This window comes from Macrotis lagotis, chromosome X, assembly GCF_037893015.1.
Source record: "Macrotis lagotis isolate mMagLag1 chromosome X, bilby.v1.9.chrom.fasta, whole genome shotgun sequence".
Taxonomy (NCBI): Eukaryota; Metazoa; Chordata; class Mammalia; order Peramelemorphia; family Peramelidae; genus Macrotis; species Macrotis lagotis.
Window position 1 is genome coordinate 400,797,679 of NC_133666.1, and position 26,065 is coordinate 400,823,743.

At 34.1% G+C, this 26,065-nt stretch overlaps 1 pseudogene; it reads left to right on the forward strand.

Annotated features, from left to right (window-relative positions):
• Positions 1 to 1,275: 1,275 nt before the first annotated feature.
• Positions 1,276 to 10,821, forward strand: LOC141499188 (heterogeneous nuclear ribonucleoprotein K-like; annotated as a pseudogene).
• Positions 10,822 to 26,065: the final 15,244 nt, after the last annotated feature.

Genomic DNA, 26,065 nt, shown 5'->3' on the forward strand with positions numbered 1-26,065 from the left:
AATTGTCTCTGATTGTTGCACTGATTGAATGAGCAAGTCCATTAACATTGATTATCAACCCTATGTTGCAGTTATGGTATACAATGTTTTTCTGGTTCTACTCATCTCGCTCAGCATCAGTTCATACAAATCCTTCCAGGATTCCCTGAATTACCATCCCTCCTGGTTTATAATATAACAATAGTGTTACATAATGTACATAGACCACAATTTGTTCATCCATCTCCCAATTGAGTGAGGCATTCACTCAATTTCTAGTTCTTTGCCACCAAAACTGAGCTGCTGTGAATATTTTTGTACCCTTTTTCATCATCTCTTCAGGGCATAAACTCAGTAGTGTATTGCTGGATCAAAGGGTATGCACATTTTTATTGACTTTTGGGGGTAATTCCAAATGGCTCTCCAGAAAGGTTGGATGAGTTCACAGTTCTGCCACAAGGTATTAATGTCCCAGTTTTCCCACATCCCTTCCTACATTGATCATTGTCCTTTCTGGTCATATTGGCCAGTTGGAGAGGTGTGAGGTGATAACTCAGAGATGTTTTAATTTGCATTTCTCTAATAATTAATGATTTAGGGCAATTTTTCATATGATTATGGATCACTTTGATTTCCTCATCTGTAAATTCCCTCCACATATGCTTTGACCAATTGTCAATTGTAGAATGGCTTGTTTTTTATATAAGTTTGACTCAGTTCTCTATATATTTTAGAAATGATTCCTTTGTCAGAAATACCAGTTGTAGGGGTGGCATAGTGGCATAGTGGATAAAGCACTGGCCTTGGAGTCAGGAGCACGTAGGTTCAAATCCGGTCTCAGACACTTAATAATTACCAAGTTGTGTGGCCATGGGCAAGCCACTTAACCCCATTTGCATTGCAAAAATAAAAAAAAAAAGAAATACCAGTTGTAAAAATTGTTTCTCAATTTACTACATTTCTTTTTATGTTGGTTACACTGGTTGTGTCTGTGCAAAAGATTTTTAATTTAATGTAATCAAAATTATCTAGTTTGTTTTTAATGATGTTCTCCATTTCTTCTTTAGTCCACTCCTATTAAAAACACCAGAGAGTATAGGAATAGAGTATTTCTTAAACTAATAAGCAGTGTACACACACACACACACACACACACACACACACACACACACACACACACAAACACATCGAAAGAAATAGAAATATGCTAGAAGTGTTACCAGTAAGATAAGGGGCTAAGAATGATGCCTGTTATCAGCACTAAACTAAAGTTAACAATTCAATATTGTACCAGAAATGTTAACTTTAGCGGTAAGAGAGGAAAAAGAAATTATAAGAGACAATGAAGAAAGAAAATAATCACTTTTTACAGACTATATGATGGTATACTTAGAATAGCTGAGAGAATATACTTAAAAATACTTGAAATAATTCACAACCAGATTTGCAGGATATAAAATAAATCCCCACTAACCATCAGTATTTCTAAACATTTCCGACAAAGTCCAGCAGCCAGAGATAGAACGAGAAATTCCTTTCAAAACTACTATAGACAGGGGTGGCCAGCTGGCGTAGTGGATAAAGCACTGGCCTTGGAGTCAGGAGTACCTGGGTTCAAATCCGGTCTCAGAGACTTAATAATTACCTAGCTGTGTGGCCTTGGGCAAGCCACTTGACTCCATTTGCCTTTCAAAAGCCTAAAAAAAAACCCTACTATAGACAAATACAAAATATTTGGGAGTCAACTTGCCTAGATAAAACCATATACTATACACATATAATTTCAAAACACTTTCACACAAATAATATCAGATCTAAACACTTGAAAAATATTAGCTGTTCATGGATAGGCCAAGCTAATATAAATAATAGTGAATTAATCTAAATTAATCTAACTATTCAATGAAGTATCAATGAAACTATCCAAAAAAAAGCATTTTATAGAGTTAGAAATCATATTGACAAAAGTTGTCTGAAAGAACAAAAGATCAAGAATATCAAGGAAACTAATGAAAAACATTGCAAAGAAATGTGATCTGATTATACCAGATCTAAAACTAAAGAAGCAGTTATCCAAACAATTTTTTTATTGACTAAGATTCAGAGGGGTAGATCACTGGAATATATTTTGTTCACAAGAAACAGTAGGAAATAACTATACTGGTCTAATGTTTGGTAAGCTTTATAGCATAGTTTGAAATCTGGTACAGTAGATCAGCTTCCATTAATTTTTTTTCATTAGTTCCATTGATATTCTTGACCTTTTGGTGTTTGGCATTTCCACTTATTTTGTTTTAAATTTTTATTTTATTTTTTATTGATGTTTTACTTCTACAAATACATGTCATGAAAGTTTTTTTTAACATTCATCCCTATGCTTATGCATATTTCTAAGTTACAAATTTCCTTCCATCTCCCTTCCTATCCCCTCCCTTTTGATGAAAAGTTAGTCTAATATTGTACTTACACATTTGTATTAAGCATGTTTATAGGTTAGTCATTTTTGGTATGAGGAATTAGGATTAAGGGAAAGAAATACATAAGAGATTTTTTAAAAAAAATTGAACGCAGTGTTCATCAGATTCTGAAGGATTTTCTTTTCTTTTCTTTTCTTTTCTTCTTTTCTTTTCTTTTCTTTTCTCTTCTCTTCTCCTCTTTTCTTCTCTTCTCTCCTCTCCTCTTCTCTTCTCTTCTTTTCTTTTCTTTTCTTCTCTTCTCTTTTCTTTGACTTTTGTTCCTCTGGATGGGGATAGCATTGTCCATAGTCAGTCTAATAAGAGTTGTCCTAGCTCTCTGATATGCTGAGAGCACCCTGCATCCATCACGGTTGATCATTTCATAATATTGTTAATGTGTACATTGTTCTCTTGGTTCTGCTTCCTTTTCTCAGCATTAGATCCTATAATTCATTCCATGCTTCTCTAGAGTCTGACCATTTATGATTTCTTATAGAACAATAATATTCCATAGCATCCATGTACCATAACTTTTTTAGCAATTCCCCAATTGATGGGAATCCCCTCAAATGATATGAACAGCTTCATTTCTCTTTGGGTATAGTTCCATATTGCTCTCCAGAATGATTGAATCATTTCACAACTCTACCAGCAATGCATTAATATACCAATCCTCTCACAATTTCTCCACCATTTATCATTTTCCCTTTTTGTCATCTTAGCCAATCAGATAGGTGAGAGATGATACTCCAGAGTTGTTTTAATTTGCATTCTTCTAATCAATAAAGATTTGGAATATTTTTCATATGATTATATATAGCTTTAATTTCTTCATTTGAAAATTATCTCTTCATATCTTTTGACCATTTATCAATCAGGGAATGAATTGCAACTTCATAAATTGGATGTAGTTCTCTATATATTTTAGAAATGAGACCTTTGTCAGAACTCCCATTTGTGAAGATTGCTTCCCAGCTTTTGGTTTCCTTCTAATTTTGGCAGCATTGATTTAATTAATGCAAAAAATCAATTTAATATAGTGAAAATCATTTATTTTTGTTTATAATGTACTTTATTTCTTATTTGATCATAAATTTGTCCTCTTTCCTTAGATCAGATAGATGAGTATTTCTTGGCCTATTAGTTTATCTATGGTGTAGTCCTTTATGTCTAAATCCTGTACCAATTTTGACATTATTTTGGTATGGGGTGTGAAATGTGGATCTATGCCTAGTTTTTGCCATACTATTTTCCAGTTTTCCCAACAATTTTTGTCAAATGCTGACTTTTTGTCCCAGAAGCTGATGTCTTTGACTTTGTCAAACAGTAGATTATAGTAGTCATTTACTACAGTTTCTTTTGAACCTATACTAAACCACTGATCCATACAGTATTTCTGAACCAGTGCCGGACAGTATTGATGACTGCTTCTTTTATAGTTTAGTTTTAGATCTGGTAGAGTTAGGCCATCTTCCCTTACTTTTTTTTACCGTCAGTTCACTTGCTACTCTTGACCTTTTGTTACTCCAGATAAATTTTGTTTCTATTTATTTGAGCTTGGTAAAATAATTATTTGGTAGTTTGATTTGTATGGCAAATGAATAAATATTTTAATTTGAGTAAATTTTCATTTTTATTATATTAGCTTGACCTAACCATGAGCAAGCGACATCTTTCCAGTTATTTGTGTAAGACTTTATTTGTGTAAGAAATGTTTTATAATTGCACTCATACAGTTTCTGAGTATATCTTGGGAGGTAGATTTTCAGGTATTTAATATAGTCTACAGTTATTTTAAGTGGAATTTCTCTTTCTATCTCTTGCTCTTGGACTTTGTTGTTCATATGTAGAATTGCTGATGATTTATGTGGGTTTATTTTATATACTGCTACTTTGCTGAACTTGTTCATTGTTTCAGGAAGCTTTTTGGATGATTTATTTGGGTTCTCTAAGCATACCCTCATATCCATCTGCAAAGAGTAGAAAACTTTGCTTACTCATTGCCCATTCTGATTCCTTCAATTTCTTTTTTCTTCTCTTATTGCTAGAGTGAAAATTTCTAAAATTATATTGAAAATTAATGGTGACAATGAGCATACTTATTTCACTCCTGATCTTATTGGAAATCCTCTGAGTTTATACCCAATTCATATAGTATTTATTGATGGTTTTAGATAGATGGTACTTTTTATTTTAAGGAAAACTGCATTTATTCCTAATCTTTCTAGTGGTTTTTAATATGAATAATTTTGTATTTTATTAAAGGCTTTTTCAGCATCCACTGAGATAATCACATGATTTCTGTTGGTTTTGTTATTGATATGTTTGATCATGTTGAGTGCTTTCCTAATATTGACCCATCTCTGCCTAACTGGTATAAATCCTACCAGATCATGGTGTATTGTGCTAGTAATAATTTACTGTAATCTGATTGCTAAATTTTATTTAAGATTTTTAGCATCAATGTTTATTAGGGATATTGGTCATAATTTTTTTGTCTGCTTTGGTTCTTCCTAGTTTAGATATCAGCACCATGGAGGTGTCAGAAAAGGAATTTGGTAAAACTCCTCTTATTTTTAAAAATAGTTTATGTAGAAAAGGAATTACTTATTCCTTAAATGTTTTGTAGAATTCACTTGTAAATCCATCTGATCCTGGAGTATTTTTTTAGGGAGTTTATTGATGATCGATGATTTCTTTAATTTTTTTTTTCTGAAATGGGGTTATTTAAATATTTTATTTCCTCTTCTGTTAACCTGGGAAGTCTGTGTTTTTGTAAATATTCATCCATTTTATTCAGGTTATCAAATTTATTGGCATCCAATTGGGCAAGGTAGCTTCAAATTATCTCTTTAATTTCCTCATCATTGGTGTGCTACTATTTTTAAGCTCTGTAAAATTTTTATTTGGTATTTGATTAGTATGGCACTGAATAAGTAATTTAGTTTGTGTAGCACTGTCATTTTATTGTATTAGCTTGGCCTAACCATGAGCAATTGATATTTTTTCCAATTGTTCATATCTGAGTTTATTGGGTGAATAGTATCTTGTAATTGTGTTCATAAAGTTTCTATATTCTCTTGGGAGGTAGATTCTCAAGTATTTTATATTGTCTACAGCTACTATAAATGGATTTTTCTTTCTAACTTTTGGCCTTCCGTTTTGTTGTACATAAATAGAAATCTATGTGGGTTTATTTTATATCCTGCTACTCTACTGAAGCTGCTAATTATTTCAAGTACTTTTACTTGATTTTCTAGGGTTCTCTAAGTATAACATCATACCATCTATAAAGAGTGAAAGTTTTGCTTTCTCCATGCCAAGAATGGGAAAAGTCCCACATGTTCCAAAATATTCATAGCAGCTCTTTTTGTAGTGGCAAAAAATTGGAAATTGAGAGAATACCCATCAATTGGGGAATGGTTAAACAAGTATATGAATATTATGGAATACTATTGTTCTAAAAGAAACCAAAAATGGCCAAACTCTAAAGAAGCATGGAATGAATTATAGGATCTGATGTTGACCTAAGTGAGCATAACCAAGAGAACAATGTGCACATTAGCAATAACATTGTGAGATGATCAACCCTGATGGATATAGCTGCTCTCAGCAGTTCAGAGAGCTAGGATAACTCTATTAGACTACCTATAGACAATTCCATCCCCTTCCAGAGGAAGAAAAACAAAACAAAAGAAAAAATCTTTTAGAATCTGATGAACACTATGCTCCCTTTTTAAAAAAAATCTCATGTATCTCTTTCCCTTTATCCTAATTCCTCATACTGAAAAATGGATAACCTGTTAATATGGTTAACATAAATGTACATGTACAATATTAACCTGACTGTTCACCATTGAGAGGAGGGGGGGTGGGAAGAGAGGGTGGAAAGAAATATTTAAACTTAAAAATATGCATAGGCATATGGATGAATGTTGAAAAGCTTTCTTAGCACTCATTTGGAATAATAAAATATGAATTAAAAAAGCTTTTAAAAGGTATCATAGGCAAGAAAATAATATGAGCATTAAACCTATTATGCACCAAATGGTAGGGCTTGCACATTCTTATTTTGTTTTTTTTTTTATTTATTTAAGGCAATGGGGTTTAAGTGACCTTCCCAAGGTTACATTGGTAGTCAATTATTAAGTGTCTGAGGCAGGATTTAAACTCAGGTCCTCCTGACTCCAAGTTTGATGCTCTGTTCACTGAGCTACCTAGCTGCCCCAGGTTTGCAAATTCTTAAAGGAGAAGCTAAAGGAACAAGAGGAAGATATAGGCAACAAAACTGCATTATTGTAAGAATTTAAACAATATCAATCAGAATTTTAAAAAATGTACATAAAATAAATAAAAAAGAAAATTAAGGAGATGAATAGAATTTTATAAAAGTAAGATATGATAGACCTCTGGAGAAAATTGAATGGGGATAGAAAGGAATACACTTTTCTCAGTGGTACAAGGCACAGACAAAAAATCTGACTATGTATTAAGACACAAAAATCCCACAATGAAATATAAAAAGGCAGAAATAATAACTGCATCCTTTTCAGATCATGACACAATAAAAATTTTAAACATCCATGGAAAGATAAATTAAGAATTAATTGGAAACTAAGTAACCTAATCTAGTAACATATCATAGAAATAATCAATAATTTCATCCAAGACAATGGCAATGATTATATATCATATCAAAATATGTGGGATGCAGTCAAAGCCATTATTAGGGAAGGTTTTATATCTCTAAATGCTAACATGAATAAATTAGAGAAAGAAGAAATCAGTAAACTGGCCTGCAACTAAAAAACCTAAAAAAAAAGAACAAGATTAAAAGCCCCAGTTAAACACCAAATTATAAACTGTAAAACTCAAAGGAGAAATTAAATAAAATTAAAAGTTAGAAAACTATTGAATTGATAAATGAAACTATTTTTATGTAAAAATTCCATGAAATAGATAAAACCTTAGTTAATTTGATTTAAAAAAATAAAGAAGAAACTAAACTGAGAGCATCCAAAATAAAAAAGAGTGAATTCACCAGCAATGAAGAAGAAATTAAAGCAATAATTCATAGCAATCTTATCCAAGTATATGCCAACATATTTCATGATCTGTGATATAGTTGAATATTTACAAAATTAGAAATAACCTCATTTCAGAAAAAGATATTGAACAAGCCATCAATGAGTTTCTTAGGAAAAACATATCCAGGGTCAGATATGTCTACAAGTCAATTCTATGAAATATTTAAATAGCAATTAAGTGCAGTTCTATATAAACAATTTGGAAAAAATAGAAGAAAAAAGAATACTGTCAAATTCCTATTGCAACTCCAATATGGTGCTAATACCTAAACAAAGAAGAGTCAAAACAGAGTAACAAAAATTATAGAGCAATGTCCCCAAGGAATTTTGATGCAAAAATTTGTAATTGACCACATCAATAACAAATCTAATAGAAATCATGATTGTATCAATTAATGTTGAAAAGACCTTTGACAAGATAAAAAAACATTCATATTATAGACATTATAGAAACTAGATATAAATGGTGTTTTCCTTAAATTGTTAAGCATCATCCAGCAATATATGGAATAAGGATAAAATACAGGCATTCCCAGTAAGATCAGAGGTGAAACAAGGATGTTCATTTTCACCACCAATATTCAATATTATATTAGAAATGTTGTCTTTCACAATAAGAAAAATAAAAAGGAATTATAGGAATTAGAATAGACATTGAAGAAATAAAGCTCTTATTCTTTGAAGATGATGATGGTATGCAAAGAGAATACTATAATAGAAAATCAACTAAAAAGCTAAATGAAACAATTATCAGCTTTACAAGTTGGCAATATATGAAATAAACCAACAAGTTGTATACCCTTTGATCCAGCAATACTACTACTACTGGGTCTGTGTCCTGAAGAGATCATGAAAAAGGATCCACATATGCAAAAATATTTATAACAGTTCTTTTTTGTAATGACAAAGAATTTAAAAGTGAGGTGATAGTCATCAATTGAGGAATGAATGAACATGCTATGGTATATAAGTATTATAGAGTAGTATTGCTCTGTAAGAAATTATGAGTTTCCTTAGTTCAGAAAAGCAAGGAAAGCCTTGCAGAACTGATGCTGAGTGAAGTGAGTAGAACCAGGAAAACATATACAGATACATACTAACAGTAACATTGTGAAATATCAACTGTGTTTGATGCAGCTCCTTTCAGCAATTCACTTCACCAAGGACTATCCTGAGATATCTGATAAGGAAATACCATCCACATCTAAAAAAAAAAAAACTATGAATTCTCAATATAAACCAAAGCATGCAATGTTCACTTTTTTATAACTTCTTTTAGTTTTTGTTTTTCTCATGTCTTTTTCTTTCTTGTATCTCATTCTTTCACAGCTTGACTAATACAGAAATATGTTAAATGCAATTTCATATGTACAACTTATTGTTTGGATGTCATGGGGACGATGTGGGAAGGGAGAGTGGTGGAAAAACTTTCAAAGGATGAATTTTGAAAATTGTCTTTACATGTGATTGCAAAATAAATGGATAATTTTTTTAAATATAGTAAAATGATAGACATCCAAAGCTAATGACATATCTTGATGTGATTATTCCTCAGTGAGATGAAGAACAACTCATACTATTGCCAATAAAGTGAAGTATGGAGTTTAATATAAGCTATAACAATTATTTAGAAAATAAAGACATTTAAAATAAGTCAAATGCTCCTCTTTTTTAGAATACATTGATCATAACAGTTTAAAATTATAATTCCATTAATCTGTAATTGTGCAAGTGAAAAAATAAATTGTGTGTATCTTTGAATTAGACCTCTGTTTTCTGGTGTTTTGCTTGCTCTAAACCTACATATTGTCTACTCATTAAAATAAGAAAACGAAGTGTGTGAAACCAGACGAAACCTTGTCCAATCATTAAACCAACAATGAATTTGGTAAGTGCCCTGCTAATGATAAGGAAGAGGAGCAGGTCTTTTAAAGTTCTAGAAACACTGACGAGGTAGTTGAACTGTGCATTTTGCTTCAAGATGAAATTCTAGAACACTGATTGGGAAAGAAAGCAAAAATAATAAATCACTTTGTACAGACTACAATGTCAGTATTTTAAGTTCCAGACAGCAATGGATCCAATTATATGCTGAATGCAGATATTGAAGAAAATAACTCCAACCTTGAAAGAGGGTCTGCAGTTGACATCTTCCACTACAATCAGTCAGTTTCTGCTTAAATCTGATCCTGTGGAATGGTTAAATTATCAACACTATAAAAGAAGAGACTTTGACTGTGAGTTAAGACTGCTGATTTACCACAGTATGACGGGAGAAATTATTGGGGTCAAAGATGCTAAAATCAAAGATTATCAAGAGAACACACAGACAATTGTAAAATTTTTCCAGGAATGCTTTCCTCATTCCATGGATAGAGTTGTTCTTATCAATGGAAAGTCTGATAGGGTTGTGGAGTGCATACAGGTCATACTGGATTTTCTACCTGAGTATTCCATAAAAGAACAGACACAAGTCTATGATCCCAGTTTCTATAATAAACCTATGACTACCATGGTTTCACAATGGTGTTTGATGTTTGAAGAGGATACCGTGTAGGATTTCCCATGTGGGGGAGAGGGGTCATTGATTGAATGTCTCCATATCATAGTGGGTTCCCTATAACCCTATTTTGAAGAAATTATGATGATTTCCTCACAGAGGATCCCCCATCTCTTCCTAGATGTGGTGGCTGGGCTAGTAGGAAACATCAAAATCTTTCTTTCTTCACCACTGACACCTAGAGGAGATCTTATGACCTATGAAAGAATAGGAAAACCCAGTGACTGTGGTTTGGTTGGTTTTAGTGTGATGAGCCTTGAGTCTCTGCAAAACATACATGGAGTCCTTCCAAATGATAGATGATATGATTATTTCTATGCCCGGAGTTGTTGCTCAAACAGTTATCTTCATAGACTCATTATAATCCAAGTAACTAATCCCAAAGATTTGGCTTGATCTATTATTGGCAAAGATGAGCAGAATCAAGCAAATGTCATGAATCAGTAGCATCAATCAAAACTGATGAACCTTTGGAAACATCTGAGGATCAAATTATTACTATTATGGGAACCAGAACCAGATACAGAATGTACAGCACTTATTGCAAAGCAGTGTGAAGCAGTAGGCAAATGCTGAGGAATTCACATGCAGGGATTTTTTTCCTTTTCATGCTATGAAGCAGAATTGTGGAAAGTTTTTCCTAATACTAGTGACGATTGAAGGAATCCTGCATCTTTTTTTCATCTGCTTCTGTTTAAAAAGCCAACATTCCTCTGCCTCATCAGTGTTCTGCATTTGAGGTATAGTGACATCTTGCTGTTCACCAGATGTAATGTTTTAATTCCTTACAAGTGGGTGGGGGAGGATTTCAAGAAAAGACCTGCAAAAGTAACATTAAAACTTTGAAACATTAGCAAAGAGAATAAATTTTATTTTTATTCATTTTTAATGGTCAAAGAATAACTGAATAAATAGGTTTTCCTATTTTTATAACTATTGTGAACACCTTTCTTTGTGATCATTGTAATTTCTCTTTTTGGTAGGATAGAGGAGAAAGAGTGTCCATAGTCCCCATGTTCCTGCTGCCTATTCAGAGCAGTGTGCCAAATGTATTACTCTTTTGAAAGAAATGATTTTTAAAATAATTTTACAGAAGCAATTTTTTGGTGGCCATTTTTGAAAACATTAAATCTCATATGGAAAAATCTTTCCCCCAGGCAAAAACAGCACTAATTAAACACTATTTGATTTTCAGTTCCTCTGTGGATATCGGCATATCTTTTGAGACATGTAATAAGCAAATAATTCTGGTGACAACTTGAAGATTTGAAATTTCATTGCTTGGGAAGGAATTGCATCTGTGGTAAAAGTTATATATAGATCCTGATTCATGTAATTTAGGTTAGTTTCTGTCCTTTAAAAAGCATCATTTTTTTTGCAAAATTCCAAATTTCTTTTTAAAATGAATGGTCCATTCCTATTTCCATCAACAGTGATTTAATGTGCCCTTTTCCTCCACAGTCCTAAAACATTTGTCATAACTTTTTTAAAAAAAATAAACTTCAGTGGTGGAGCCAAGAGAAAAGTCAGAGACTCCTCTGAGCTCCTCCAAATTCCCCTCCAAATAGTTTTAAATAGCAACTCAAAATGAATTCCGGAGCAGGAAGACCCATAGTGAAATAATTTTCCAGTCCAATATAACTTAGAAGATCAACAGGAATGGTCTATCATATTAATATGAGAGTGCAGTACAGTCTAGCCTAGACAACACAGCAATAAGTTGGTGCTCAGGAAGCAAGCAGTTTCCAGAACTCTCAGCCCACAGATTATTAGTGTCAGTCAACTAACTAGAAGGAGATTACAAGGGTCCCTTTGGTAGTATTTAATTCAGAACCTTGATGCATTGCCCATATGCAGAACTAATTTATAATCCCATAGGAACACTAGCATACCAGAACTTGTGGTCTCAGAGAGAAAAGGACATTGGTCACATCTTCAAAGTAGAAAAGAATGTTTTTGCTTGCTCATAGACCAGAGTATAGATCAGAAAAATAGTGAACACCTCTTTTCATATAATAGCACCTTGGAGGAAATGAAAACTTACAGATCCCCAGAACTAGTTTAGAAAACAGCTACACAAAAAAACCTTAAGCATGGGACAATGAACTATCCATCTCAAGAGTAGAGCTCAATTTTATTATAAAGTTAAAAGTCAAGGAACAAGTTAGAAAACTGAGCATATCATAAAAAGGCATCTGATGAAGAAAAATTACTACAGTGGAAGGGTAGGTAAAAACACAAACTCAAAAGAAGACAGCAAAGTCAAACTGTTATATTCAAAACCTCAGAGAAAACTGTGAATTGCTCTAAGACCCAGAAAAAAACTCTGAAAGAGATCAAAATTAATTGGAAAAGAAATGAGAGTAACAAGAAAATCATGAAAAAAAATGTCAACAGCTTTTTAAAAGAGGCACAAAAATTACTAAAGAATATATCACTGTAAAAAAATAAAAAAGTCAAATAAAAACAAAAGCATAAAAGCCATTGAAGAGATTAAAAATTATAATTGGTCAATTTTTTATAAAAGATATACAGAAATTCACTTAAGCAAAGAACTCCTCATAAGTAGAATTGGCCAAATTGAAAAGGAGGTATAAAATGCATTGAATTGGGCAGGCAGAAGCTAATGATTCCATGAGAGAATAAGAAACAATAACAAAAAACAATATAATGGAAAAACAGAAGAAAATTTAAAGTATCTCCTATGAAAAATAATTGATCCGAAAAATATTTTCAGGAGAGATAATTTGAGAATTATTAGACTAACAAGGAGCAGAATCAAGATAGTGGTGAGAAGCTAGAAACTTCTTTAAACTCTCCCAGGCTTCCCTCAGAAACAATGTTAATCAAGCCCGAAAATAGATTCTGGAGTAACAGAATCTCACTGGGTTGTAAGGGGAATGTAGTCCATGCAGGGAGCAGAGCCTTGTGCAAGAGCAGAGACCAGCAGGATTTGCCAAACAGTACAGTGCAGCAACAAGGCAGAGTGCAGAAGAGGTCAGAGGGAGGTTCTCAGTAAAAGCAAATATCTAAGACTGAGTGCTCTGAATCCAAGCTCAGTACAACAAGGGCATAGCAGACCATATGGGAGGACTTCAACACAAGAAGCCCAGACTCTTAGGGACTGGGCTAGATGAATGAAGAAAACAGACCCTTTAAAAATACAATTGGACAAATGAACAAAGAAAAGAAGATTTTAAGACAAGATTAGACAAATGGAAAAAGAAAATACTTCCTTCAGAAATACAACTGAGCAAATGAAAAAAGAAAACAGGTTTTTTTTTTTTTTTGCAAGGCAAATGGGGTTAAGTGGCTTACCCAAGGCCACACAGCTAGGTAATTATTAAGTGTCTGAGGCCAGATTTGAACCCAGGTACTCCTGACTCTGGGGCAGGTGTTCTATCCACTGTGCCACCTAGCTGCCCCCAAAACAATTCTTTTAAAATTAGAACTGATCGAATGGAAAAGGAGATGCACAAACTTAATTGAATAAAAATAATTCCTTGAAAAATTGACTTGGAGGGGGCATTAGGGGTGACACAGTGGATAAAGAACTGACCTTGAAGTCAGGGGGGGGGCTTAAGTTCAAATCTAGTCTCAGACACTTAATAATTGCCTAGCTGTGTAACATTGGGCAAGTCATTTAAACCCCTTGCCTTAAAAAAATATTTTTTTTTAAAAAAATGACCTGGGCAAGTTAAAACTAATGACTCTGTAAGACATCAAGTATCAGTTAAGCAAAATCAAAATAAATTAAAAAACAAGAAAATGTAAAATATTCTGATAGAAAAACAACTGGAAAAATAGATCCAGGGAGAGATACCTTAAGAATTATTTGACTACCTGAAAGGATCTGGAAATCATCTTTCTTTTTTTTTTAAGAAAGATTTTATTTATTTTGAGTTTTACAATTTTTCCCCTATTCTTTCTTCCCTCCTCCCACCCCCCCCCCACAGAAGGCAGTCTGTTAGTCTTTACATTGTTTCCATAGAATACATTGATCTCAGTTGAATGTGATAAGAGTGAAATCATATTTTTAAGGAAGAAAAATAAAGTATAAGAGATAGCAAAATTACATAAGATAATCTTTTTTCTAAATTGAAGATAATAGTCTTTGGTCTTTGTTAAAACTCCACAATTATTTCTCTGGATACAGATGGTATTCTCCATTGCAGATAGCCCCAAATTGTCCCTGATTGTTGCACTGATAGAATGAGCAAGTTCATCAAGGTTGATCATCACCCCCATGTTGCTGTTAGGATTTTTTCTGGTTCTGGTCATCTCACTCAGCATCAGTTCATGTAAATCTTCCCAGGCTTCCCTGAATTCCCATCCCTTCTGGTTTCTAATAGAATAATAGTGTTCCATAAGATAAATATACCACAGCTTATTAAGCCATTCCACAAATGAAGGGCATTCACTTACTTTCCAGTTCTTTGACACCACAAACAGGGCTGCTATGAAGGACATCATCTTTCCAGTAATCTTCAAGGAAAACTTCACTGATACTGTAGAACCAGAGAGTAAAATAGTCATTGAAAGAATCCACTAATATCCTACTGAAAGAGATCTGAAAAAGAAAGCATCAAGGAATATTGTAACCAACTTCTAGAATTATTAGGTTGCAAAGAAAAAATTGCAGCAGCAAGAAACAATTCATATGTGAAGGAGCCAGAGTCAGACTTATGCAGGACATGATAGCATCAATATTAAAGGATAAAAGGATCTGAAATAAAATATTATAGAAGACAAAGGAGCTTGGATTGCAAGCAAGAATCAACTGGCCAACAAAAGTTAGCTCATTCTTTCAGCAGAAAAGATGAGAAATCAATGAAATAAATGACTTTCAAATTTTTCTAATGAAACTTTCAGAGCTGAAGTGAAAATTTGATCTTCAAACACGACACTCAACATATACATAAAAAGGTGAACAGGGAAAAACAAAAAGATTCAAAACAAACATTCAATGATGTTAAATTGGTTACATTCTTACATAGTAGGATAATACTCATAACTCTTGAGAATTGTATCTTTATTAGAGGAAATAAGCATAGACAGAAGATAAAGGCATAAGCTGATTTTGATGGGATAATATAAAAAATTGAGATTTTTTCTGTTTTGTACTGGGAAGGGAGGAAGGAGAAGGCAGGTTGGGGTAAATTATATCACATGAATAGGTGTAGAGGAACCATTGCAGTAGAAAAAAAGAAGTGAGGAGGTAAGAATTGCTTTAATATTATTTTCATCAGATTTTGGCCAAAGAGGGAACAATATTTATACTCAGTTGGGGTTAGAAACTTATCTTACCCTACAGGAAATTAAAAGGGGGGAAATGGAAGTAGGGATAGAAGGGAGGACAGAAAAGATGGTCTAAGTAGGTGGAGAAAGGAAAGGGAGGGGGATTATTAGAAGGGAGAATGGATGGAAGGAGGTGAAGGTCAAGAGCAAAACTCTTGTGAGGAGGGAGAGAGAAAGTTACAAATGGAGGGGAAATAGGATAGAGAATAATACAGTTAATAATCATAACTATGAATGTGAATGGAATGAACTCTCCTAAAAAGTAAGCAGCTAGCAGAATGGATTAAAAACCATACAATATGTTGTTTATTAGAAAAACATTTGAAACAGAGATATATACCGGGTAAATGTAGAAGACTCAAGGAGAATATATTATACTTCTGCTGAGGTGAAAAAACAGTGTTAGCAATTCTTATCTCAAACAAAGCAAAAATAGATCTCATTAAAATGGATAAGGAGGATAATGAGAATAATCTTCCTGAAAAGGTACCATAGACTATGCAGTAATATCGGTACTAACCCTAAACATAAAGTGCTATAACTTTCAATATTTTAGAGAATCTAAATAAGTGTCAGAAAGACATAAACCACAAAACTATACTAGTGGGAGACTTTAATCTCCCTCTTTCAGAATTACATTAACCACAAAACAAAAAAAAAGAAGGAAATTAAGGAGATGAATAGAATTTCAGAAAAGGTAGATATGAGAGACCCCTGAAGAAAATTGAATGGGGATAGAAAAGAGTACACCTTTTTTCTCAGCAGTACATGACACCTAAACAAAAACTGACCATGTATTCAGATATAAAAACATGAATACCAAATTCAGAAAGATGAAATACTAAATGTATTCTTTTTAAATCATGATGCAATAAAAATACATGTAATAAAAGGCCAATGAAAAATAGACTTAAAAGTAATTGAAAACTAAATAATCAAATCTTAATGAATGAATGTAACAAACAACAAATCACTGAAATAATCAAGAATTCCATCTGGGGGTGGAGCCAAGATGGCAACAGGAGAAGAGCCTCTCTTAGGTGCTCTCTCCTAAAACTTATAAAATAAAGAGTCTAACTAAATTTTTGAGAGACAGAACCCACAGAGGGATCCAGTGAGGCAGTTCTCCATTCCAAGGTAACCTGGAAAATACCAGAAAGGCTCCACTCCATGGGGTTAGAGGGATGGCCTGCCAAAGTGAAGGAACTTCAGTCTCCTGGAGGCAGGCCCAGGGTGTTGGGAGCAATGGCTCATGGCAGCAGGGGCAGTTTCCTACTGACACCCACGGGGGAGCACCAGGCACAACTTGGAAGATCAGTGGGGTGGGATCTGCCAGAGCAAGCCCATCAAGCCCAGCCCTCAGGGCACTCAATGAGCAACTTGGCAGGGGCAGCCGAGATCCAGGAAACAGAAGCAGGTGGAACTGCTAAGCAGTAGCCCCCGGGCAACTGAGTCTTGAGTACTCAGCCCAAGTAGGGGAGCAGAGAGAGACTTCCAAGGTCTGTCCTCTTTACCTGGAACAGGACTCTGGGGCTCTGACCACACTCAGATCCTGATCACAGACTAGGGCCCCCATAAAACAGCAATCCCCCTCCTCACCTCAGCCCCGTGGCAGAGGGGTGTGCTTGTGGTTATTCACAGACCAAGAGGGAAGAAAGAGCCTCACACTCTGAGATTCTTCCGGGGGCGGTGTCCCAATAATACTCAAAAGCTCAGGGAGGAACCCAAAAACCAGGCAGAAGCTGGGGAAATGAGTAAACAGAGGACAAAGAGGAACACTATTGAGAAATACATTGTCTATGATCCCAAGAATGATCAAAATACTCAACCTGAATATGAGGAAATACAAGCTCCTGCATCTAAAGACTGCAAGAAAAATGGAAATTTGGTTCAGGCTATGACAGACCTCAAAAAAGATTTTGAAAATCAAGTGAGGGAGATAGAAGAAAAATTGGGAAAAGAAATGAGAGATGCAGGAAAAACATGAAAAAGAAGTTGGCAGCTTAGTCAGGGAGATCCAAAAACATGCTGAAGAAAATAACATGTTAAAAACCAGCATAGGTCAAATGGATAAAACAGTTCAAAAAGTTATTGAGGAGAAGAATACTTTAAAAAGCAAATATGGCCAGATGGAAAAGGAAATAAGAAAGCTCTCTGAGGAAAACAAATCCTTCAGATGTAGAATGGAACCGAGGGAAGCTGATAATTTATGAGAAATCAAGATACAATACTTCAAAGACAAAAGTATAAAAAATTAGAAGAAAATGTGAAAAATCTCATTGAAATAACAACTGATATGGAAAAAAAAACATTTAGGAAAGATAATTTAAAAATTATTGGGATGCCTGAAAGTCATGATCAGGAAAAGAGCCTTGACATCATTTTAAAGAATTCCTAGAGGAAAATTGTCCAGATATCCTAGAAGCAAAGGGCAAAATAGAAATTGAGACAATCCACCAATCTCCCCAAGAAAGAGATCCAAAAAAAATCCCCAGGAATATTATAGCCAAGCTCCAGAACTCACAAGTCAAAGAGAAAATATTACAAGCAGCCAGAAGGACACAATTTAAATATCATGGAGCTTCAGTCAGGATCACATAGTACTTAGCAGCAACTACATCAAAAGCTCATAGGGCTTGGAATATAATATTCCAGAAGGCAAAAGATCTCGGAATGCAACCGAGAATCAACTACCCAGCAAAACTGAATGTCCTCTTCCAGGGAAAAAGATGGACTTTCAATGCCAGGGGAATTTCAAATGTTCCTGTTGAAATGGCCAGAGTTGAACAGAAAGTTTGATCTTCAAATACAGGACAAAGTTGAAGCATAGAGAGTGGAGGATAAGGGTGAAATATGAGGGACTTATTGATGATGAACTACATTCATAGAAAAATGATATGATAATACTCATGAGAAATTTCTCATTTAATAGAGCAGGTAGAAGGAGCTTTTATAGATGAAACACAGGAGAGAGAGCTGAATTAGAAGGTACAATATATTGTAAAAATGGAGTCAATGGGTAAAAAGGAAATGTAATGGGAGTAAGAGAAAGGAGAGGTAGAATAGGCCAAGGTATTTCATATAATAAGATTTTTTGTTATTACAATGAGCTATTGCAAATATATAGAAAAGGGGAAGGCTAACGGGAATGAGGGAATCTTCACTCTCATCAGAGGTGGCTAGGAGAGGAAACAGCATATATACTCAATGAGGTACAGACATCTAGAGTAAGAAGGAGAGAAGGGGGACAGGGAGAAGGGGGGAGATGTGAGTGATGGAGGAGAGGGTGGACCATGGAGGAGAGTGGTTGGATATAACACATTTTCTTTCTACTTCTTGCAAGGGGCTGGAATTTGATGGCCTGTCCAGGACCACCGGGATGGGTAATTTCTTGCTCTAAGGGGTGATATATGGGCTGGGCCTCTTGGCCCCAGGGCCAGGGATCTATCTGCTGCACCATTCAGCTACCCTAAAGCACATTTAAGAAGAGGGACAGAGTAAAAGGAGAGAGAAAATATAGTGCATGGTAGTGGGGAACTATGAATGAAGGGAATTGCAATCAGCAATGGTAGCAGTGGAAAATTATGGAAGTAACTTTTGTGATGGACTTATCCTAAAGAATGTTATCCAGCCATGACAGAGCTGGTGGTGTTGGAACACAGTCTGAAAGCACATTTTTCATTATTCTTATTGGGGAGGGGTTGGAGGGCAGATGGAGCCAGGAGCACCTAGGTCAGTACTCTGCTGCTCCACCTGGCCTTTATTATTATTATTATTATTATTATTATTATTATTATTATCATTTTATTTGGAGGGTTTTTTTGGTTTTTGTAGGGAAATGGGGTTGGGGTGGTTTGCCCAGGGTCACATAGCTGGGGTGATTGTTGGGTGTCTGGGGCCAGATTTGGATTCAGGTGCTCCTGGCTTCAGGGCTGGTGCTCTGTCCACTGTGACACCTGGCTGTCCCTAATATTATTATTATTATTATTATTATTATTATTTAATTTGAATTTTAAATTTTTTTATCTTTCCTTTACTTTATTGTTCATGAGGGTCTATATTTTTGTGTGGGAGGGTGTATTATGCTCCTCTTAAACAAGAATATTTTAGTAATGTATAAAAAAGTATCATTTGTACATAAAACATTTCAATTTAATATATGTTCCCTTTACTCCATAAAATTTTTATAATACATAAAATTTCTTGATACCACATATTTCTAAAATCCCTTTTTATAATTACAAGATTTTCTTTATAGTTCTCTCAATAATCTTTTATATTCCAAACTCATTCAAAATTACCTTAAATTATTGTCTTATTCAAAATATGAAAGTTTGCAAATCCTTAAAAAAGTAGAATACCATCCAAAACAATGATAATAATGAGACAACTTACCAAAATTTGTTGGATACAATCAAAACAGTTATTAAGAATGATTTTATGTTTCTAAATGATTATATAAATAAAATAGAGAACAAGGAGATCAATGAATTGGTAATGCAACCATAAAAGCTAGAAAAAATCAAATAAAAAATCCCCAATTAAATACCAAATTAAAAATCCTGAAATTCTAAGGGAATATTAATAACATTGAAAGTAACTAAACAACTGAGCTAAATAAAGCTAAGTTATTTTTATAAAAAGAGATAAATCTGTGGTTAATTTGATATAAAAAGAAGGAAGAAATCAAAATTACCAGTATCAAGAATGAAAAGGATAAATTCCCCATCAATGCAGAGGAAATTAAAATGAGAATTGGAGTTATTTTACTCAACTACATTCAAATAAATCTGACAATCTAAGTGAAATGGATAAATATTTACAAAAAATATAAATTTCCCATATTAACAGAAGATTAAATAAAATGCTTAAATAACTTTTTTTCAGGAAAAGAAATTGAACCAGATGCTAATGAACCCCCTAAGAAAAATCTCCAGAACCAGATGGATTTATAAGTAAATTCTACCAAACATTTAAATAACAATTCCGATTCTTCTTAATTATTTGAAAAAAATAATTGAAGGAGTTCTGAAATTGTGCTTATATCTAAACTGAGACAAATTTCTCTAATGAATATTTATGCAAAAATATTAAATGAGAAATATCAGCAAAAGATTACTAGGATAATACATTATGAAGAGTTAGTATTTATACCTATAATACAGTATTGAATAATTATTGGGAAAACTATTAGTATAATTTTCTATATCAATAACAAATGTAACAGAAATTATATGACTATCTCAATGGATGCTGAAAAATACAGAACTATCCCAATTAAAAACACTAGAGTATAGGAATAAATTGAGTAGTCCTTAAAATGATAAGTAGTATTTATCTAAATCGTCAACAAGTATTATATGTAATAGGGATAAGCTAGAAGCATTCTCAATAAGATAAGAGTGTGAAACAAGTATGTTAACTATCACTGCTATTATTCGATATTGTCCTAGAATTGTTATCTTCCACAATAAAAAAAGAAAAATATATTGAAGTAATTATAACAGACAAGGAGGAAACAAAATTCTCACTCTTCACAGATGATAAGATGGTATAGTAAGAGAACATTAGAAAATCAACTAAAAACAACTTGAAACAACAACTTTAGCAAGGAAGCAGAATATAAAATAAATTCATATAAATCATCAGCATTTCTTGATATGCCCAACAAAATCCAGCAGTAGAAGATAGAAAGAGATACTCCATTTAAAATAACTGTAGACAACATAAAATGTTTGGGAATTTACCTTCCAAGGCTATCACAGAAATTATATGGTTTTTTTTGGTGTTTTTTTTTTTTTTTGCAAGGCAATGGGGTTAAGCTTGCCCAAGGCCACACAAAATTGTATTAAATGTCTGAGGCTGGATTTGAACTCAGGTACTCGTGACTCCAGAGTCAGTTGCTCTATCTATCCATTGTACCACCTAGCCACCCCTCGTGGAAACTATATGAGCACAATTTCAAAACAGTTTTCACAAAAATTAAGTCATATCTAAGCAACTGGAAAAATGTCAATTGCTCATGGGTAGGCTGAGCTAATAATAAAAATGGCAATTTTGCCTAAATTAAATTACTCATTCACTGCCCTACCAATGAAAATATGAAAAACTATTTTATAGAGCTACTAAAAATACTAACAAAATTCAACTGGAGGAACAAAAGGTCAAGAATATCAAGGGAATTAAATGAAAAAAATAGGAAGGAAGGTGACCTAGCTATTGCTCTTATGAATGAAAAAGTTCATGTGAGTTATCAATATCTTCTTTCCATGCAGGAGTACAAACAGTTCAACATCATTAAGTTCCCCATAGTTAGTCCTTCTCATCCACCCACTCTATGGTTCACCTGAGTCCTGTACTTGCAGATCAAACTATCTATTCAGCTCTGGTTGTTTCAAAAGGAAAGTTTGAAAGTCCCCTGTTGCATTGAAAGTCCATATTTTCCCCTGAAAGAAAATGTTTAGTTTTTCTGGGAAGTTGATTCTCGATTGTAAATCAAGACCTTTTGCCTTCCAGAATATCATATTCCAAGCCCTACTAGCCCTTAATGGAGATGCTGCCAGATCCTGTATATTCCTGATTATAGAGTCTCGGTAGTTGATTTGTTTGTTTCTGGCAGGTTTTAGTATTTTCTGTTTGACTTGGGAGTCCTGGAGTTTGGCTATAATATTACTGGAAGTTTTTCCTTTTAGGTTTTCTTTCAGGAGGTGATCAGTGAATTCCCTCATTTTCTATTTTACCCTCTACTTCTAGGATCTTAGGGAAATTTTTCTGTATTATTTCTTGAAAAATGAAGTCTAGGCTTTTTTTCTGATCTTAACTTTTAGGAAGCCCAATAATTTTAAAATTATAGCTTCTGGAGCTGTTTTCAAGGTCAGTTGTTTTTGCAATGAGATATTTCACATATTCTTTTAATTTTGGGTTTTTTGGTACAGTTTTATTTCTTCCTGGGTTCTCACAAAGGCAACTGCATCATTTAGTTCCATTTAGTATTTGAAAGAGTTACTTTCTTCAGAGAACTTTAAATCTCCTTTTCTAATTGGCCAATTCTGTTTTTAAGGCATTCTTCTCATTTGCCTTTTGTTTTGCTTTTTTCCATTTGGCCTAAACTGGTTTTTAACATATTATTTTCTTCTGTATTTTTTTGTATTTCTTTCACCAAGTTCCTGACTTGATTTTCATGATTTATCTGTGTCACTCTCATTTCTCCTCCCAATTTTTCTTCTAACTCCCTTAAATGCTTTTTCAAAGTCTTTTTTGAGCTCATCCATAGCTTGAGCTTTTTTCTATTTCTCTTGGAGGTTTTTGGATCCAGAAGCTTCAATTTTGTCATTATCTAAGTATGTATTTTGGCCCTCCATGGGACCAAAGTAATTTCTATGGTCAGATTCTTCTTTTTCTGTTGCTTGCTCATTTCCTCTGCCTATGACTGATTTACTGCACTTCCAAGGCTTTGGTGGGGTTTTGGGTCAATCAACAGAGATCTTAATTCCTCCAAGGTCTAGTGAGAAGCTTTAGGCCCTCACCCTACCCTGGGGTTGTGAGAATGGTCCCTGCTTTGCTATGGTAGTGTGGAAGTCCAAACTGCAACTTGGATCTGAGCGTGGGCAAACAGCTGTGTCTGCCCCAGGGAGAGCAGAGAGAGATTTCTATAGTCTCCCCCACCCCCTTTTCTTTCTTTGGACTGAGAACTCTGGATGTGCTCGGTGGCTCTGCCAATTCATGCTGCAGGTTCTCACCAGAGTGCTGCTCTGAGGCAAAAACTCTGCACTCATTCTGCTGTAGCAGAGTTCACTCACTGTACCTTCTGGCTGTTTCCGATAATTAAACTGCCCCCTCTGTCATGGACATAGGCATCTAGCTTGGCTGTGCTGCATTGCAGCTGCACTGTGGCTTTTTCCACCCCTGGGTCCTGTTGGAACAGACCTGTCTGGGAGATCCTCTAAGTTGTCTTGGACTGGGAAATTGTATCACTCAGTCTTTCTGTGGGTTCTGACCCTTTATATTTTAGCTAGAGTCATAATTTGATGGCTTTTGGAGTTTTTTTTGGGGGGGGGGAATGCAATTCTGGGAATTCCTGCCTTCATGCCGTTATCTTGGCTCCAAAGAAACACTTTTTGAGAAGGGACAGGGTGTAATGAGAGAGGGAAAAGAATAGATAGAGAGGAATGGAATGGAAGGAGAAATAGCAATAGTAATTGTAGGTAAAAATATCGAGACAACTCTCTAATAAAGACCTCATTTCTCAAAGAGCTGACTCAAATTTATAAAAAAAAGTCATCCCCAATTGATAAATGATCAAAAGATATGAATAGTTTTCAGACAAAGTTATCAATGTTATCATTTTACATCAGTTTTTTAAAAAGTCTTAACTTACCATTGATGGGAGAAATGTGGGTTGGAACAATTCTGAGGTACTATTTTGGATATGCCAATAGGACAGAAAGAGGTGACAAATGTTGGAGGGGATGAGGGAAAATGAGATTAATGTGCTGTTGAAGGAGTTGTGAATTGATATAATAATTCTGTAGAGCAATTTGGAACTATGCCCGAAGGCCTATTAAAAATGCCTGCCCTTTGACCTAGCAGTGCTACTACTATACCAGAAGAGATGAAAAACAGAAAGGAAAAGGGCTAGGATATTTGTTCAAGGATATTTATAGCAACTCTTTTCAAGTGGCAAGAAACTGAAGGTTGAGGGGATGCACATTGTTGGAGAATGATTAAATAAATTGTGATATGTGATTAAAATGGAATGCTGTTCTAAGAAATGATGAACAAGATATTCTCAGTAAAAAATTTCCATGAGCCAATGCAATGGGAAATGTACTATATACAAAACAACAGCAATGTTGTAGGATGATTAGCTGTGAATGACTTAACTTTTCTCAGCAATGCTGTGACCCAAGATAACTCTGAAGGACCTTTGGTAAAGAATAATATCTATACCAAAGACAGAATTGACAGTGTCTGAATACAGATTGATATATACTTTTTTTTAACAGTATTTTTCTTAAGGTTTCCCTTTTCACAGGTGAAGGGGTTATGTTTAAACTTACAACACTATTATTGTGATGTTTTTCATGACTACACATTTCTAACCTCTATCAAATAACTGTCTTTCTCAATGAGGGGATTGGAGTGGAATGAAAGGAGATAATTAGGAACTCAAGGTTTTAAAAGTAAAGGCTAAGTATAATTTTTTTTAAAAAAAGTGATTTTTCTTCCAACGTTTGGACATGCCTACATTAAATAAAGAAGTTTTTGAATATTGCAATTAGAACTGGAGTAGGGGAGAGGTAAAATTTGTCTTTAGCATTTTTCTCCCTACCATATTCCAGAGTCCAGAATTAGGCACAATGGAAGGCCAAGTAAATTTACTCTCTTTTAAGGAAAAGCATAGAGTTAATTATTAAAATCACTCAGAGTTAATTAAAAGTAGAAAGGTATGTCTTAGGTAAGAACTTCTTCCCTATAGTATCCCTCCCCTTCTCTACAGTCTCCGATGAAGTGTTTAATGTTATACATGCCAAAAGTGAGTCCAATTTTTGTGCCCTTGATCTCAATTCTATATCTAATCTTCTTTTATCCCTTACTATCAATATCTATTATTTTCAATATTTACTTATCTACTACTCAATCAAAGGAGGTTACTTATTGTTCCCCATTATAGGACCTTCAATTTCCATTCCCTACATTTTGGCAGTCCCTCCTCATCTTCATCTCTTAAAATCCTTAGCTTACTTTAGGCTTAACCTAGGCTCCATTTCCTACTGGAAGACTCTCTGGATCTCTCTAGTTGTTCCTATTATCAAATTAACAAATTAACTTGGATTTATTTATCTATGTATGGGTTGACTTTTGGGGAAAGACAAAGTGTACATAATTCTCAAATCTTTCCCTTTAAGCTTCTTAAACACTGGAGCTCTTTTTCAGTTTTGGTTTTGTATCCTTACTAGCCATGTTCATGATATTTGCTTAATTGTGTTGGTTGACTTGAACTTGAACCACAAAGGCTGTGGTCCCCCAGAGATTGTGAAGAGATAATTCCTTTTCAGATACTTCTTGGATTTCCAGAATGTTTGGACTAGGTGACTTAATGGTTTCCTTAGGATTTGAGGTGAGATTTTGTAATTCAGTGACCTTAGAACTTAATTAATTTAAGTGATAAACCATCAACTTAAATGGTTGGATCTCTTCAAATACTCACATCTGGGAATTACATCAGTGAGTAGCTATATATATATACTTACCCAAAGATTTGTGAACATATAGGATAGAACTGTTATTTTGTTAAATTACAAAGTGCTTCTATCCTATATGTTCACAAATCTTTGGGTAAGTAAACATTTCCTTAAACTCCAGTTCTCTCAAGCAGTATTAGGCTAATTGGGAATATGTTGATTTACATCAAACAATGTAAATTAAAGAGTTAAAAATCTTAGTTACAAATAATTTCCCAAATATTTGAAAACCTTAGAATAAGACTATCAATCTCATCCTGGTTTTCCTTCTAGGTGGATTTTTAATTAGATTATAGTTTTCAAAATCTATAATATTATAGTTATTGATTTCCTCAGGTTTCAGTAGTTTATAAATTGAATCACAGGATATCAAACCTTAGTGGTAATACCACCCAACTTTAGAGATAAAGAAACTTAGGCCCAAACAGGTGAAGTACCTTG